This window comes from Eptesicus fuscus, chromosome 8, assembly GCF_027574615.1.
Source record: "Eptesicus fuscus isolate TK198812 chromosome 8, DD_ASM_mEF_20220401, whole genome shotgun sequence".
Taxonomy (NCBI): domain Eukaryota; kingdom Metazoa; phylum Chordata; class Mammalia; order Chiroptera; family Vespertilionidae; genus Eptesicus; species Eptesicus fuscus.
Genome location: NC_072480.1, coordinates 68,403,146 through 68,416,545, shown reverse-complemented (window position 1 = coordinate 68,416,545; position 13,400 = coordinate 68,403,146).

Genomic DNA, 13,400 nt, shown 5'->3' with positions numbered 1-13,400 from the left:
GCTTAGACTAGTAACATGGAGGCAGATATTTCTGTATGCTTTGTTTTTACTGTAATCCCCAGTGCTTTGGACAGTGACTAGCACAATTTAGATTCAAGGTAAATTTTTGTTGAGTGGTTAATGAATGAGTGAATGACTAGCAAAGCCCTGCCTAGGACACTGACATATAATGTTGCATTGGACTCGTCCACTGTGTGGACTCTAATGGTCATCTATTTCTCTATTGACCTATTTATGGACTAAGGCAATAGTTTCTCCTTATAAAAATTTGAAGGTACATTGAAGAAAACAAAATATATTTAGGAGAGGAGCATGTTGTAGAATAAAAATGGTTCACACAGTACATATCAATACATATGTCCAAATTCTTTCATTAAAAGTATCCCTGCAAGCACTGTCATCTTACTGGCAAATGAATCACCATACAATTTGAAACACCTTTTGTGAGCTTGGTATAATAAAAATCACAACTCTACCCTGCCATTGTTTAAGAAGTAATAACTTTGAATTCAGGGCATTTATCTAGTAAACATGAAACATTTTAGATGGATATTGTGGTGTTACTAGTTTGGTCTTCATTTCCCAATCAACAAATTTACCAAAATCTTAGATATGATGAACTCAAATGCTGTTTTTAAGAGCTCCTTAAATGAGTTTAAACCAATTTAGAAATGGTTTCTTCTTAATGGGCTAAGTTCTTTCATTACTAAATCAGAAATATTATTTAGATATTTAGCTAGATATTTATGTTTATATTTGCCTTTAGTATATTTTTACTCTTTATTATGTTTACTTTATTATATTTTTACTCTTTATTATATTTACTTTAGTATATTTTTACTCTTTATTATGTTTATATTTGCCTTTGGTATATTTTTACTCTTTATTCTGAGTATTTTGTCCAAGAAGTTCCCAATACTAGTCTACATAACTAAGTTGCATTATTCTACAGCAAAAGGAGAAAATAATAACAATATATCTATCTCCATATCTATAAGGAGAGCATAATTAAAAGTTGACAATTCTACACTGGGTTCTAATCAGACAAAAAAATGTTCTATGAAAATATGTCTATGGCTCTTTATTATGCTTTACTCTGACCTTATCTCCTCTAAGAAGATATTAACATTGGTCAATAATCATCCCATCTCCCATCATGAATTTGTCATTCTTCTGACCTCATTTCATGTCTCTAACTCTTAGCTTGTATTGTACTTTATTGTTTCAGAACTTTACTAGATTATGACCTACCTTACCTGGTAAAACCAGGTGTAGTTCCTCTGTATTCTTCTTCCACCTGATAAGGGCCAAAAGAATATCTAATACATAAATAGTGGGTTTTTCTCACTAAAAGATTTTAAAAGAAATGTTGAAAGTATATGGATAATACTGATTAAAAAATAATATATTAGCTTTCCTGGCCAGAGTGGCTCAGTTGGTTGAGAGTCATCCTGTACACCAAAAGGTGCAGGTTTGATTCCTGGTCAAGACATATACTACCTGGGTTATGGGCTCAACCCCCAGTCATAGCATATACGAAGGGCAACCAACTCAATCTCACATCGATGCTTCTCTCTCTCTCTCTCTCTCTCTCTCTCCTCTCTCTCTCTCTCTCTCTCCATGTTCTCTTGTAAGGGTTAAAATAATAATAATATATTAGCTTGGAAAGTAAAAATACATCAGGGTTACATTTCTTTCCCCTTTCTCTGAGTAAAACTAGAACATCTGAAAAGAGGAAATTCATAAAAATACACTAGTTATAAAGATGTGACAAATCAGATAAACTAAAGAACAGCAGAGCCTACAAAATATCTAAATTTGTGTTAAATAACAGCCCCCAGGTGAACCAAGCACACAGCTGGGTTTTCCCAAATACAGCAGAATCAATTATGCATTCATATAGTTGAAATGAAAATGCATATGTACTGGTCTTGATAGATGAAGTGTCTTTATCCTCAGGAGGATCATATTAAAGAGAGAGAAGCCACACAGATGAAGTAAATAGTATAAAAGAAGTGCTTCGTTGTACAAATAGATTCTACTTATAGAGTAACAAGAATTAGTTAGGGAGAGGTTTGCATAGGAATGAAAGTTGAGATCAAGGGAAAGAGAATGGGCTTGCATTCTGGATATGGTTCACATGTGCACTGAGTATGCATGCTTGGAAACTTCTGAGGTAAGCAACTGTGTTGGATTGAACCTACAAACATGGTTAAGTGAATACAAAGGAGGTAAAGGTTTTGTAGGCTCCCTTTACTTTGTCCTAGCTGCTATGACTTTTGCATGAAAAGACCCTTTGGGGAGCAAGGAGTTCAGTCAACACCACTTACATGGTAGTTTTAAGTGTTTTCCTGCTTTTTGAGGAGAAGTTCCTGGCTTTTTGAAATCTATACCTATGCATAGGCAATTCTTAGAAGAGAGACTGCATACACTAAGTCTTTGAATGTAGTTAAATCATGGACTAATAGAGTTGCACATAAGATTAACATGTTTTAAACAATAAAAATTAATCAGAACATGGAAATTTTACATTATGACCTTTGGTGAATATGATTGTTTTCTTTCCCCTGAAATTATATCATGTAGGAAGCAACAGAGTCCATCTTTGTATTGGTCAAGGATTGGTCAGTAGTTATGTCATTAATGAGTAACAAAATAACAAACACCCTGTTTCATGCAGTGTAGTATAATTTTATATTGCAATTGTTTTTATGAAATGAGGGAGCATGTACTAGTGGGTAAAATGAATAAGATGAAACTCAGAGATATTTTATAAAGTATAGCCCAGGTGATATCAATGTATACTCTTTTAAGGAGGAAGGATTATAGTGATAAAAAAAAAGTTTGATCTAGATAGGAAATGGTAAAACATGATTTTAATCTTGTCTCTGCCATCAATTTTTGCATAGCTTGATCCACTGTAATTTGTCAGGATTCCAATTTTCTCGTTTATTAACTGGAAAGTTGAGAGTTGTGATGTTTGAATGGATAGATGTTTGGGTACTGGATTAGGTCATCTTTAAAACCACTTTCTGCTCAAATGCTTCAAAATTTTATGAGTAAGTAGTAACTAAAATGAGAGAAAAGATATTCAGCTCATCTTCAAATATATCATCTGTCTATTGATATATTTCCTTGAAATGGAAACTAAACATGCAAATTCTGCCTCTGAAGCTTTGTGCTGTGACCCACAATACTGTCTTAAGTCCCCTTTGAGATTGACAACTACAGATTTAGATGACATGGGAAATGGGCAAATAAGATCAACTTTTCTGAAAGATTTCCTGGTTCAGGGATATCCTTTGCCCACTACCAGGGCCATGTGAATAAAAAAAAAAGAAGAAGAAGATAGGTATTACAAAGAAAAGATGGAGGAAAACACATAAATGTAATAGTAATGAACAACCCCCAAATCTCATAGGTTTATAAAGAGTAGCCTTCATTTCATTCTCACCCTACATGTAGACTGTGGTTCTGTCCATGAGTTTTCTCTTTCATTAACCCAGGTTGAAAGAGCAAACTCCATTCCGCACATTAACTCATCTGATAAAGAACAAAAGCAAAACCAACAAACCACACTAGGTCTTTGCATAGATGTAATATCTGTCACATTTCACTGGCTAAAAAAAGTTATAGGGCTGTGGCTGACAATGGAAAAGGAATACATTCTAACCAGCGGGAGTACACTGGAGGTGGCTGGGCAACATCAAGGATGGACGGTGCTATCACAGCTGAGTAGGTGCAGTTTGGTGAACAATAACATAATCATGGAGCTGATACCCAGGATTTCACTGTGAAACTGATTAGTGTCCTTAGACATCGTTTTTTTTTTTCATATACAGTCCCCCCGACTTCTTTATCTCAAACACTTGCTTCCTGCAACTCTTGAATTCAAAGGCATGCTGGAGGTGGGTCCAATATGAAAGCGAAGAAGAAGAGAAAGAGTTAGCAAAACAGTATTCATAACTGTTTCTGTATTTTATTTTATTTTATTTTATTTTATTTTATTTTATTTTATTTTGTTGATGACAGTATTACAGATGTCTGCCAATTATGCACCCCCTGTTATTCCCCTCCTCCAAACCTCTACCTCAGCCCAGGCCTTCACCACACTATTGTCTGTATAAATTGCTTATGCACATATGCATAATGCGTTATTTGTATTTTAGAGGAACAATGGAATTTGGGATAAATTTATTTCAACCTTTTACTCTGTAAGATGAGGAAATTAAAAAAAGAGGAAAAATAAATAAACCAAGGATGAAAGGCACAAACGCAAGATTTTCCAGATAGTGGTAGTTTCAAGTTTTGATACTGGTGTTTGGACTCCACCGCAATTCTTTCCAGTCCAAGCCCATAGTATATGACCAGAGATTCTTTCTTTCCACATTTCTAAATAATACTGATTTTCATTAAAGAATAATATACACTTCTCTCTCTGAGATGTGTTTGTTTATGATGCTATTGGAAGTACACCACTTGGAAAACTAAATCACCACCTACGCGAATCTCACCATTTCACTGGAACCACTGAATTCTGTAGAACCCCTCAGAGGCCTCATAAATTTCACTGAATTATAATTCAATATTTTTATTTCAGTCCACACAACTCTATGTATTGATGAGACTGGGCACTCTCATCATCACAATGAACTATGATGTCTCTTCTCTGAATTAAATTTAAATTGAATTTGAAAATACTTTCCAGCACATAAAAGAAAGACCAGAGAAAATGCCTCATTTCTCTTCAACTTAAAAACTGAAGGGGATAGATTACTGAGTGTTTTATCATCAGAAGTTCATATTCTATAACTCTGAATTGAGAAATGTAAAAACATCAAGCCATTTAAAAGATATTAGAAGGGGGAGGAGAGAACAGTCAAAATGTTCAATTCATTTTCACTGATTAGCTGACTATATTCTGATTTAAGAAGCATTTAAAAATCGTTCTTTATTCTCTCTTTAAATGTGCTATAAAATGAATACAATTATGATAAAATTATATATGTATATGTGTAGATATACACACACACACACACACACACTATATATACATATATATATATATGCATACATATACATATAAAATAAAATTAAAAAGTAGCTGGCTTGTCAAAGTAGGTCCTGCCTTCCAAATTTCCAGATTACAGGTGTTACCCATGATATAATTAACTTAAATGACTATCTTCCTGTCATGATGACAAAGGTAGGACAATTTATGTAACTACTATCCATCTTGTAAAGAGTTTATAAAGCCCTTACTCATGATTGGCTTCACACACTGATTAATAGACACTTTCTACTTCAGACTTTAATTAAAAGCAATAAAAGCAGTCAACTGGAGGCCATGAATGTGCTGGTGACAAAAAAAAAATGCCATTAGAGAGATGGAAGATCAAGCACTGAACAAATTTAGTGTGAAGTCTTGTAAGTAGATCCATATGCCTGTGCTTAAAACCTCCCCAGGACAGTCACAATTGTGGAGGGATTGCGCAGATAGAGTTAAATAGCAATTAAGAGTAGGACCCTCAGTTTTAGACGCAATCTGCTTTAATTTAAGAGAAATCCACACCATATTTTTTCCATATTTATATAAATGTCAAAGTTAGTGGAAATAAAAAATTAGACAACTTTTGAATGTGCAAACTCTACCCTGCAGGTTTTGTTATAAAATACAAATTGCTAAATTAATTCCATTGCATCTGAAGAGTAATTTAATATAAATCATTGAACAGATGCCATGGACTATTGTGATTCATAGAGAAAATCCAAACAAATGGTTATTGATTCCTATAGTATAATACTAATTATTTACTTACCACTCTATAATAAATATTTGCCTATATTTTAAGCCATATAACATATAGAAAATTGGCAAACAGAGTTGAAATAGCATTAACAACACACAGGAGGTTATGAATTACGTGATATTTGCTTTCTACCCATATTTCTACAACCATCTCTAAGCCCTTGAGTGACAGAGCAGAAGTTGCTGAGGAATTCCTTAACACCTGATGCACACATTTGAATATTTGCAGAGATGCAAGTACATCCTTACATTTCTAAGGTTCTAAGGCACATTCTCTACTGGCATACCTGGATCAAAACCAAGTAAGAAGTTCAGAAAATTATCTGAGCTCAGTTTATCTTTCAAAGGAAAGCCTGTTTCTCAGTCCGCCTAGGGAGAGCCCTGCAGTGTTCTGGCATGATGTAAGGCCCTGACTTTGCAGGGCTCAGTGTTTTGGCCCAGAAGGCAGACAGATACCAACTTAGCAATTTAAGAGGGCAGCATTACAAAGGTTTAAAAAATGAAATCTAGTGTGACAGGAAAAACATTAACATATGAGTTTCATAGCCTCTCCCCTTTCATTCCCCATTAAAGATAATTCTATTTTTGCCAGTTTTACTCAGGGTCTTATGTGCAGATTGGCAAAATTGGAGAGTAGGGGGTGGGAGGGTGGAAATTAAAGAAGCCAAACACAAATTGATTGATTTTGTTGGAAAAGGCAGAGAATGACTCCTAGAAGAGATATAGAAAGTGGAACTGGGGGTAAACATAAAAGCAGCACTGCTGTGTTTTGGGGAGGCAATGTGTGGTGGGGAGTTGAAAGAGATGGCACTGCTTTGCTGAAGGGAGTAGAGTGTGGGAGGATAGAAGAGCAAAGAAAATGTTTAGTGTTTTTTTTTTTTTCTTAAAATTTCTTTATGTGTAAGTGATCTTCTGACAGACAACAGGAAATGTTTAAGGTGGCTTTTCAAAATATCTTTGGATGTAGGCTGGGGTTTCATTTAAACGTGTATTTTATAAATTCATCCAAAATGGGCAATAATTTATATAGATTTTGCTACTATAATATTAAGGGCAAAGTTCCTCTCTTTTTCAAATACATGTGTCTAAAGATCTAGCCAATTCCTCTTAAAACTATTATAAGTTTATAATTCTAGTCACTCAAAACATGAGAAAAGTTTAAAATATATTTTAGTGTGAGCTTTCAAGATGTTAAAACACATTAATATTAAATATTTTGGAGATTACCTTTCTGCTAAGAGAAGATGAACAATATCTTCTTCCTTTTATGATATTATAGATCAGATTTAGGAATGTCTAAACACACACACACACACACACACACACACACACACACACACAATACCCACAAACACATGCACCCACATATACACACATGTGTACATTGACATTTTTCTCCTAGAAAGGGTGTTATTTTATTTTGTAGTTTCTATAAGCTTTAATTTGATTGTAAAATATTAAGGCTTGAGTCTTCTAAAACCTAGGAAAAAAACATTATTTCCTCATCATATTCAGTTAACTTAAAATAGTACAAATATTGCTATTTTATCATTGGTCCACAAATCTATTAAAAATCCCAATATTAGCAATCAGTAGTGTGTGTGTTTTTTTTTTGGGGGGGGCGATTAAAATGCATCTCTTTCTTCTTTCCATTTGATCAGTAGACAGTTCCTATTTGCATATATATTATTAGAATATAAATTATAAGCAATTAGTGACAAGAATCCTAACCTAAAAATGTCTTTCTAATTGTAAATTTGTGCAAATTCAAACTTACATACTTATCTTTTCCACTAAGCCAAAATTAATCCACAGACTTATCTGAAGTCTTTTCTTTGTTACACTGTCTTTATATTACTTATATACATTTTGAGTATGTTCAATAGAGTCCGAGACCTGAGTTAAATCTAGGCCCTTCCTCCTAATAAGTAAATATTCCTATACAGTGAACCTAAGTTATGTCAGTTTTCTCCTCTGTGAATTGGGAATAAAACATTGGTGCCCAGAGTTGAGTGGAAAAAAAAAAAAGCAGTTTTCTCACTGAGCTAATTTTGGGGCTTGACTTTGGCTGTGCTTTTACCTGCAATGCGTCTATCTATTCCTGCTTGTTTTTTAACTTGTTACTCCAGCTCCTCTTGTGATATAAGGCTGCACAATTATTTTACTAGAGGCCCGATGCACGAAATTTGTGCAAGATTATGCCTTCCTTCCCCCGGCTGCCAGCACCAGCTTCCCTCTGGTACCAGGGACCCGGGCTTCCCTCGCAGCCCTGGCTTCCTCCAGAAGGACAGAAGGATGTCCCGTCTAATTAGCATATTGCGCTTTTATTATTATAGAAGATTAAATCAACCTGGACTACATTTTATTGCTCACAACTAAGAATCCTGACTAGTATTGAGACCATGACTAATAATACTGTTTTAAAATGAACAATAGTTCTAAAACTGAATTAGGGGTCACCTCTTTTGTGGTAACAAATGAGTGAATGTTCTTTAATCACATATATTACTAAAATTTTGTGTACCAACGGAAGCTCAGGTTTTCATTAAGGGCAAGAAAAATAGAAAGATGTATGATGCTGAATTTTATTCTCTCTCTCTCTCTCTCTCTCTCTCTCTCTCTCTCTCTCTCTCTCTCTTTCTCTCTCTCTCTGTCTTATTGTTTTACCTTGAAAACTGTATGATGAAATAGTCCAAAACGAAATAAGAGTAGGGCTGAAACGTTAGACCCCCCAGATCAGACGGCATTCAAACTGTTACTGGGTCAGAGCAGAGAATGAGTATGAATAGGGTGCTTGCCAAGGACACAAATAGGCCAAAGCTGGAAGGACGTTCAGTGCCTGATGTGCACACATGTGAAAGGGAAGGATGCTGCTGCACAACACAGGCAATGAGCACCTGGAACATAAGAATCATGAATCAAGGTAAGCCTGAAATTGTAGAGCCAGAAATGAAACGTCTAAACATTACATGCTTGATTTTAGCAAAATAAAATGGACTAGAGTGGGACATTTCAAGTCAGGCAACTACAAAGTGTTCTGCTCTGGAAATGACAAATTCAGAAGAAAAAAAAAACACAAAAAAAGCAAAACCACTGTGGCTTTAAAACTGAAGCAAGATGTAGCACAGGCAATTGGGGTCTCTAATGCAAGGTTAGACTGAATAATATCAATCAGACTTCTAGGAAAACCTATTAACACAACAACACACCCATCATTCAAGTCTATGCTACACCTACAGAGTCTGAAGAAAATGAATTGAAAACTTTTATGCAAGTATCTAAGAAAAAATTGATCACATATCAAAACAAGACATGATGATAATTTTAGGTGATTGGAATGCAAAAGTAGGAAAAAAAGCAGAATCAAATGTCACTGGAAAATTTGGATGTGGGTCAGAAATTAAGCAGGATATTGGCTTGTGGATTTCTGTGTAGCCAACAACTTGACTATCATAAACACATGCTTCAGACAACTGACAATTGGGCATATGGACATCACCAGAGAGCCAATACAGAAATCAAATAGACTATGTGATTGGAGCTAGGAGATGGAGAAGCCGTCCACAAATTGTTAATGTCAAACATGCGAGTAAAGCTGAAGAAGAGCTTCAAAAGAATTGTAGTGCCAAAATATAACATAAATAGCATACCTGATTGATTTAAGGTTCACCCTGTTAAATTTAATTGACTGAATACAGGAAAACTGTGGATTAAAACTGAAAATATTATTAGGAAATAATGCAAAAATAAAGACAATATAAGAAGTAAAAATGAAAGAAAAATTGAGATGTATGACCAAAAAAAAAATTACTACCAGAAGATTCAAGAAATAAAAGAAAAATTCAAACCTGGATTAGGAATGCTGAATGACCTGACCAGGAAAAAATAAAAGGAGGGTGGAAAAAGTATACTGAAAATCTATACAGAAGAGACAGAGGGATGGCAGACACCTCTGAAAAAGATCCCTATGAAGAAGAGCCTATAATTCTAGAAAGTGAAGTGAAAGCTGTCATAAAACTATTGGGAAGAAATAAATCACCAAGCGTAGGTAGGATACTGATAGAATTAATCCAAGCCACAGAGATGGAATCTGTCAAAATCCTAACAAGAATATGTTAACAAATATAGATAGAAAACAATGGCCTAATACTGAAAATGTTCCATACATATCCCAATTTTTAAGAAAGAAGATGCAGGAAGTACATCAAATTTAGAACCATTGCTCTCATTTCCCACAGAAGTAAAGTGATGCTCAAGGTGATGTAATCAAGGCTCTATCTTATATGTAGCAAGAAATGCCGGATGTTCAAGCTGAATTCAGAAGAGACACTTAAAATCTCATTTTGAGAATTAATTGGATACTGGAATGATCCAAACAATTTCAGAAGAAGCGCAGTCTATTTTATAGACTATAATAAAGCCTTTGTCTGGGAAGATCAAGAAAGCTATTGGTTACTCTGAAAGAAATGGGCATGTCTCAGCACTCTATTGTCCTGGCTTTTAATCTGTATTGTGGCCAAGAAGCTATAGTCAGGACAGACTAAGGAGAGCCAGAATAGGTTTCTGACAAGGACACTTTTTATCTCCCTATTGATTCAATCTGTACATAAAACTCATCATATGAAAAACTTGACAAGACTCAGAAGAATTGAGCATTGGCAGAAGAAATATCAGTCACAAAATATACAGATGACATAATCTTCCTGGGAGAAAGTAGCAATGATTTGAAACAACTGATGAAAGTGAAAAAAGAAAGTGCCAAAACAGGGCTGCATTTTAACATTAAAAATATAAAAATCATGATTGTAAAAGACATACACAACTTTAACATAGATGCTAAAGACATTGAAATTGCTAAAGATGTTACTTACCTAGGTTTACTCATCAAATCAAATGAAGACTGCAGCCAAGAAATCAAGAGAAGGCTCAGACTTGGAAGGTCAGCAATGGAAGAACTAGGGAAGATCTCATCCACATCCTTGTATTCCCAACTACTATGAACAGATGCTAAAGCTGGACAGTGAAGAAGGCTGAGAGGAACAAAATTCATTCATTTGAACTATAGTGTTGGAGGAAAGCTCTACAGACACCAGAACTGCCAGAACGATCATAAAGCAAATTCAGCTTGAAACATCTTGAAGGCAAAAAGGACAAAATTAGCATTGTCTTACTTTGGGCACATCATGAGAAGGGAGGGTTCTTTGGAAAAAACAAAAAAAGCTGGGAGAAATAGAAGGCAACAGAAAAATAGGAAGGCCAAATATGAAATGAATTGAGTTCATAAAGGAAGTCATATGCATGAATCTGCAAAAGCTGAGCAAGGTTGTTGAGGCCAGAACATAGTTGACATCATTCACTCAGAGATTCACCAGGAATCAGAGCCAACTCAACAGCACATATAAAAATAATCAGGGGGCTTTCCAGAATAAGGATACCAAGTTCTAAAATGTAACATGGTGTTACAAATGCAATCACACTTCTTCCTAAATTATCTCCAATTTTTATACATAGAACTTCTTGGAACAGAGATATTGGAAAGACATTCTGTATAGGTTGACACTATGGAAAAAAGTGATTGTTTTTAGTGGGAACCAGTCATTGAGCACTAGAAGAAGACCAAACCTAAGAGTGATCAAGAAATATGTAATATTTCTCAATATTTCAGACATTTTTGTAGGAGTATAGCTAGTCAGTGTTTCTACAACATTTGGGAAGATTTAGGAGTTTTCCTTCAGGTAGTAAACAAAAATGGAAGCCTCATTGTAAGTAATCCCAAAGAATAACAGGCAGCTAAACTCTATATTACATCTATAACAGCAGCAGAATAATTATTTTACAACTTATGTGTTCTAGTCCATTGTATCTAAGTAGTAAGAATAGTATGGTTATAAAGACTCCAAATAGATATTTTAGTCCCATATCCACCAAATTTTCCAGAATCCCAGACCCAATCAATTCCTCCCAAATAGCTCTATTGAGGGTATGGGATGGGTTGGGATGAGCAAGGATAATGCCAAGGATATTGTCAACCACAGACACCAGTAGACAAGTTGATGGGTCCTAAAGTCAGAGCTGATGCTGTTCCAAATCATCCACTTTCAGAATTGCTTCTCCAGTCACCATCCAGGCTGTGTCCAATATGTGAAACACTCAATGCACCATAGAAATTATATAAAACATTCCCTTTGCTACAAGTCATTGTTCATTACTGCTACTTTTCTAGAGGATCAGACACAAATACAAGAGGAATTGCCAAGGGAGATTGTGTACTCCTCACTCATTTTTGAGATTGGTATTAGAATAAAGGGCAATAAAACTGACTAAATATAAGATCTAAGAAATGAATATATAGTCTCAAAATTAAACAAGGTCAGAATCAGTGCAATGGTGGCAGCAGAGGAAGGAATACTCAAAATTAAATTAGAAACCAGAATCAAAAAGACTCAATGACACCTGTTTGTTTGCTTTCTGGGCAACTTATTGGTCTTTACCAGGTAGATTAAAGAAAATTTCCTTAATTGGTACTGGAAGAAGATCATTAATTGTACAAGGTTATTTCAGCTTTAGCTTTTTAATTGATGTATCAAGGGACAATCTAATGAAGACATCCAATAAAGACTTGCAATATCCAATAAGGATTTGTCAATGGACCTTGTGATTTGAGGATTGAAGAGTTTTCTATTAATATAGAACTGTAGTTACTTGTATTTATTTAGAATGATATTTCAAGAAAATAGTTGCCTACCATTTCCTCATGATGCCAGGAAAATATTTGCCAGGAATTATGTCATTACCAATTTTATAGTCTGGCTGAAGATATTCTTTGTGGAATAGTTTGGTAAAATAATCAAAATCAACAAATGTGTCAGATGTTATAATGGATATATACACACACATGTTACACTAAATAAAGCTTTTGCTCCAGAAGTAACAAAAATAAAATAAAACAAGCACCACAACACAGTAAGTATGTGTTGCCAGGAAAGGGGAAAGGAGAAGTGGTCATGGAGGACTAATATGAACAAAGGAAACTTCAAGGAATAGGCTGTATTTCAAATGAATTTGAACATGGATAATATTTGGGTAGTCAGAGAAAATGGAACATCTAGAAAGCAGGGAGAGAATATCCCAGGTGGTCATAGCAGAAATGTAAAGCCAAGAGGCAATAGGAGATATGGTTTGAGAGAGATTGTGAAAGATTTAGTTATAAGAGACTTTCTCAAGAGAATGTATACATGATAAGTAGTTGAAGGATGACTGAGATTGCACAGCTCTGCTTCTTAGCTCAGGATGTGTGGTTTCAGGAAGAACACACATTCAACTGTCTGACTCATTTGTTCTCTTGCTAAACAAGAATTATATTATGCAGGCCATATAAATAGTTGGAAATACAGCTAATGATCCACAGATGAATACAGTTATATTTGCTTGAAGTAGTACTATATGGGCCAGTGATTCCAACCTCTGTTAAAATATTTGTTTTAAACCGACATTGGCTGAAACATAACATTGCGTAGCCAAACTCTGTATGTTATAAGACATTTCCAAAAGGAGAAATATACTGAAAAGCTGCAACATTTGATCAGTATCT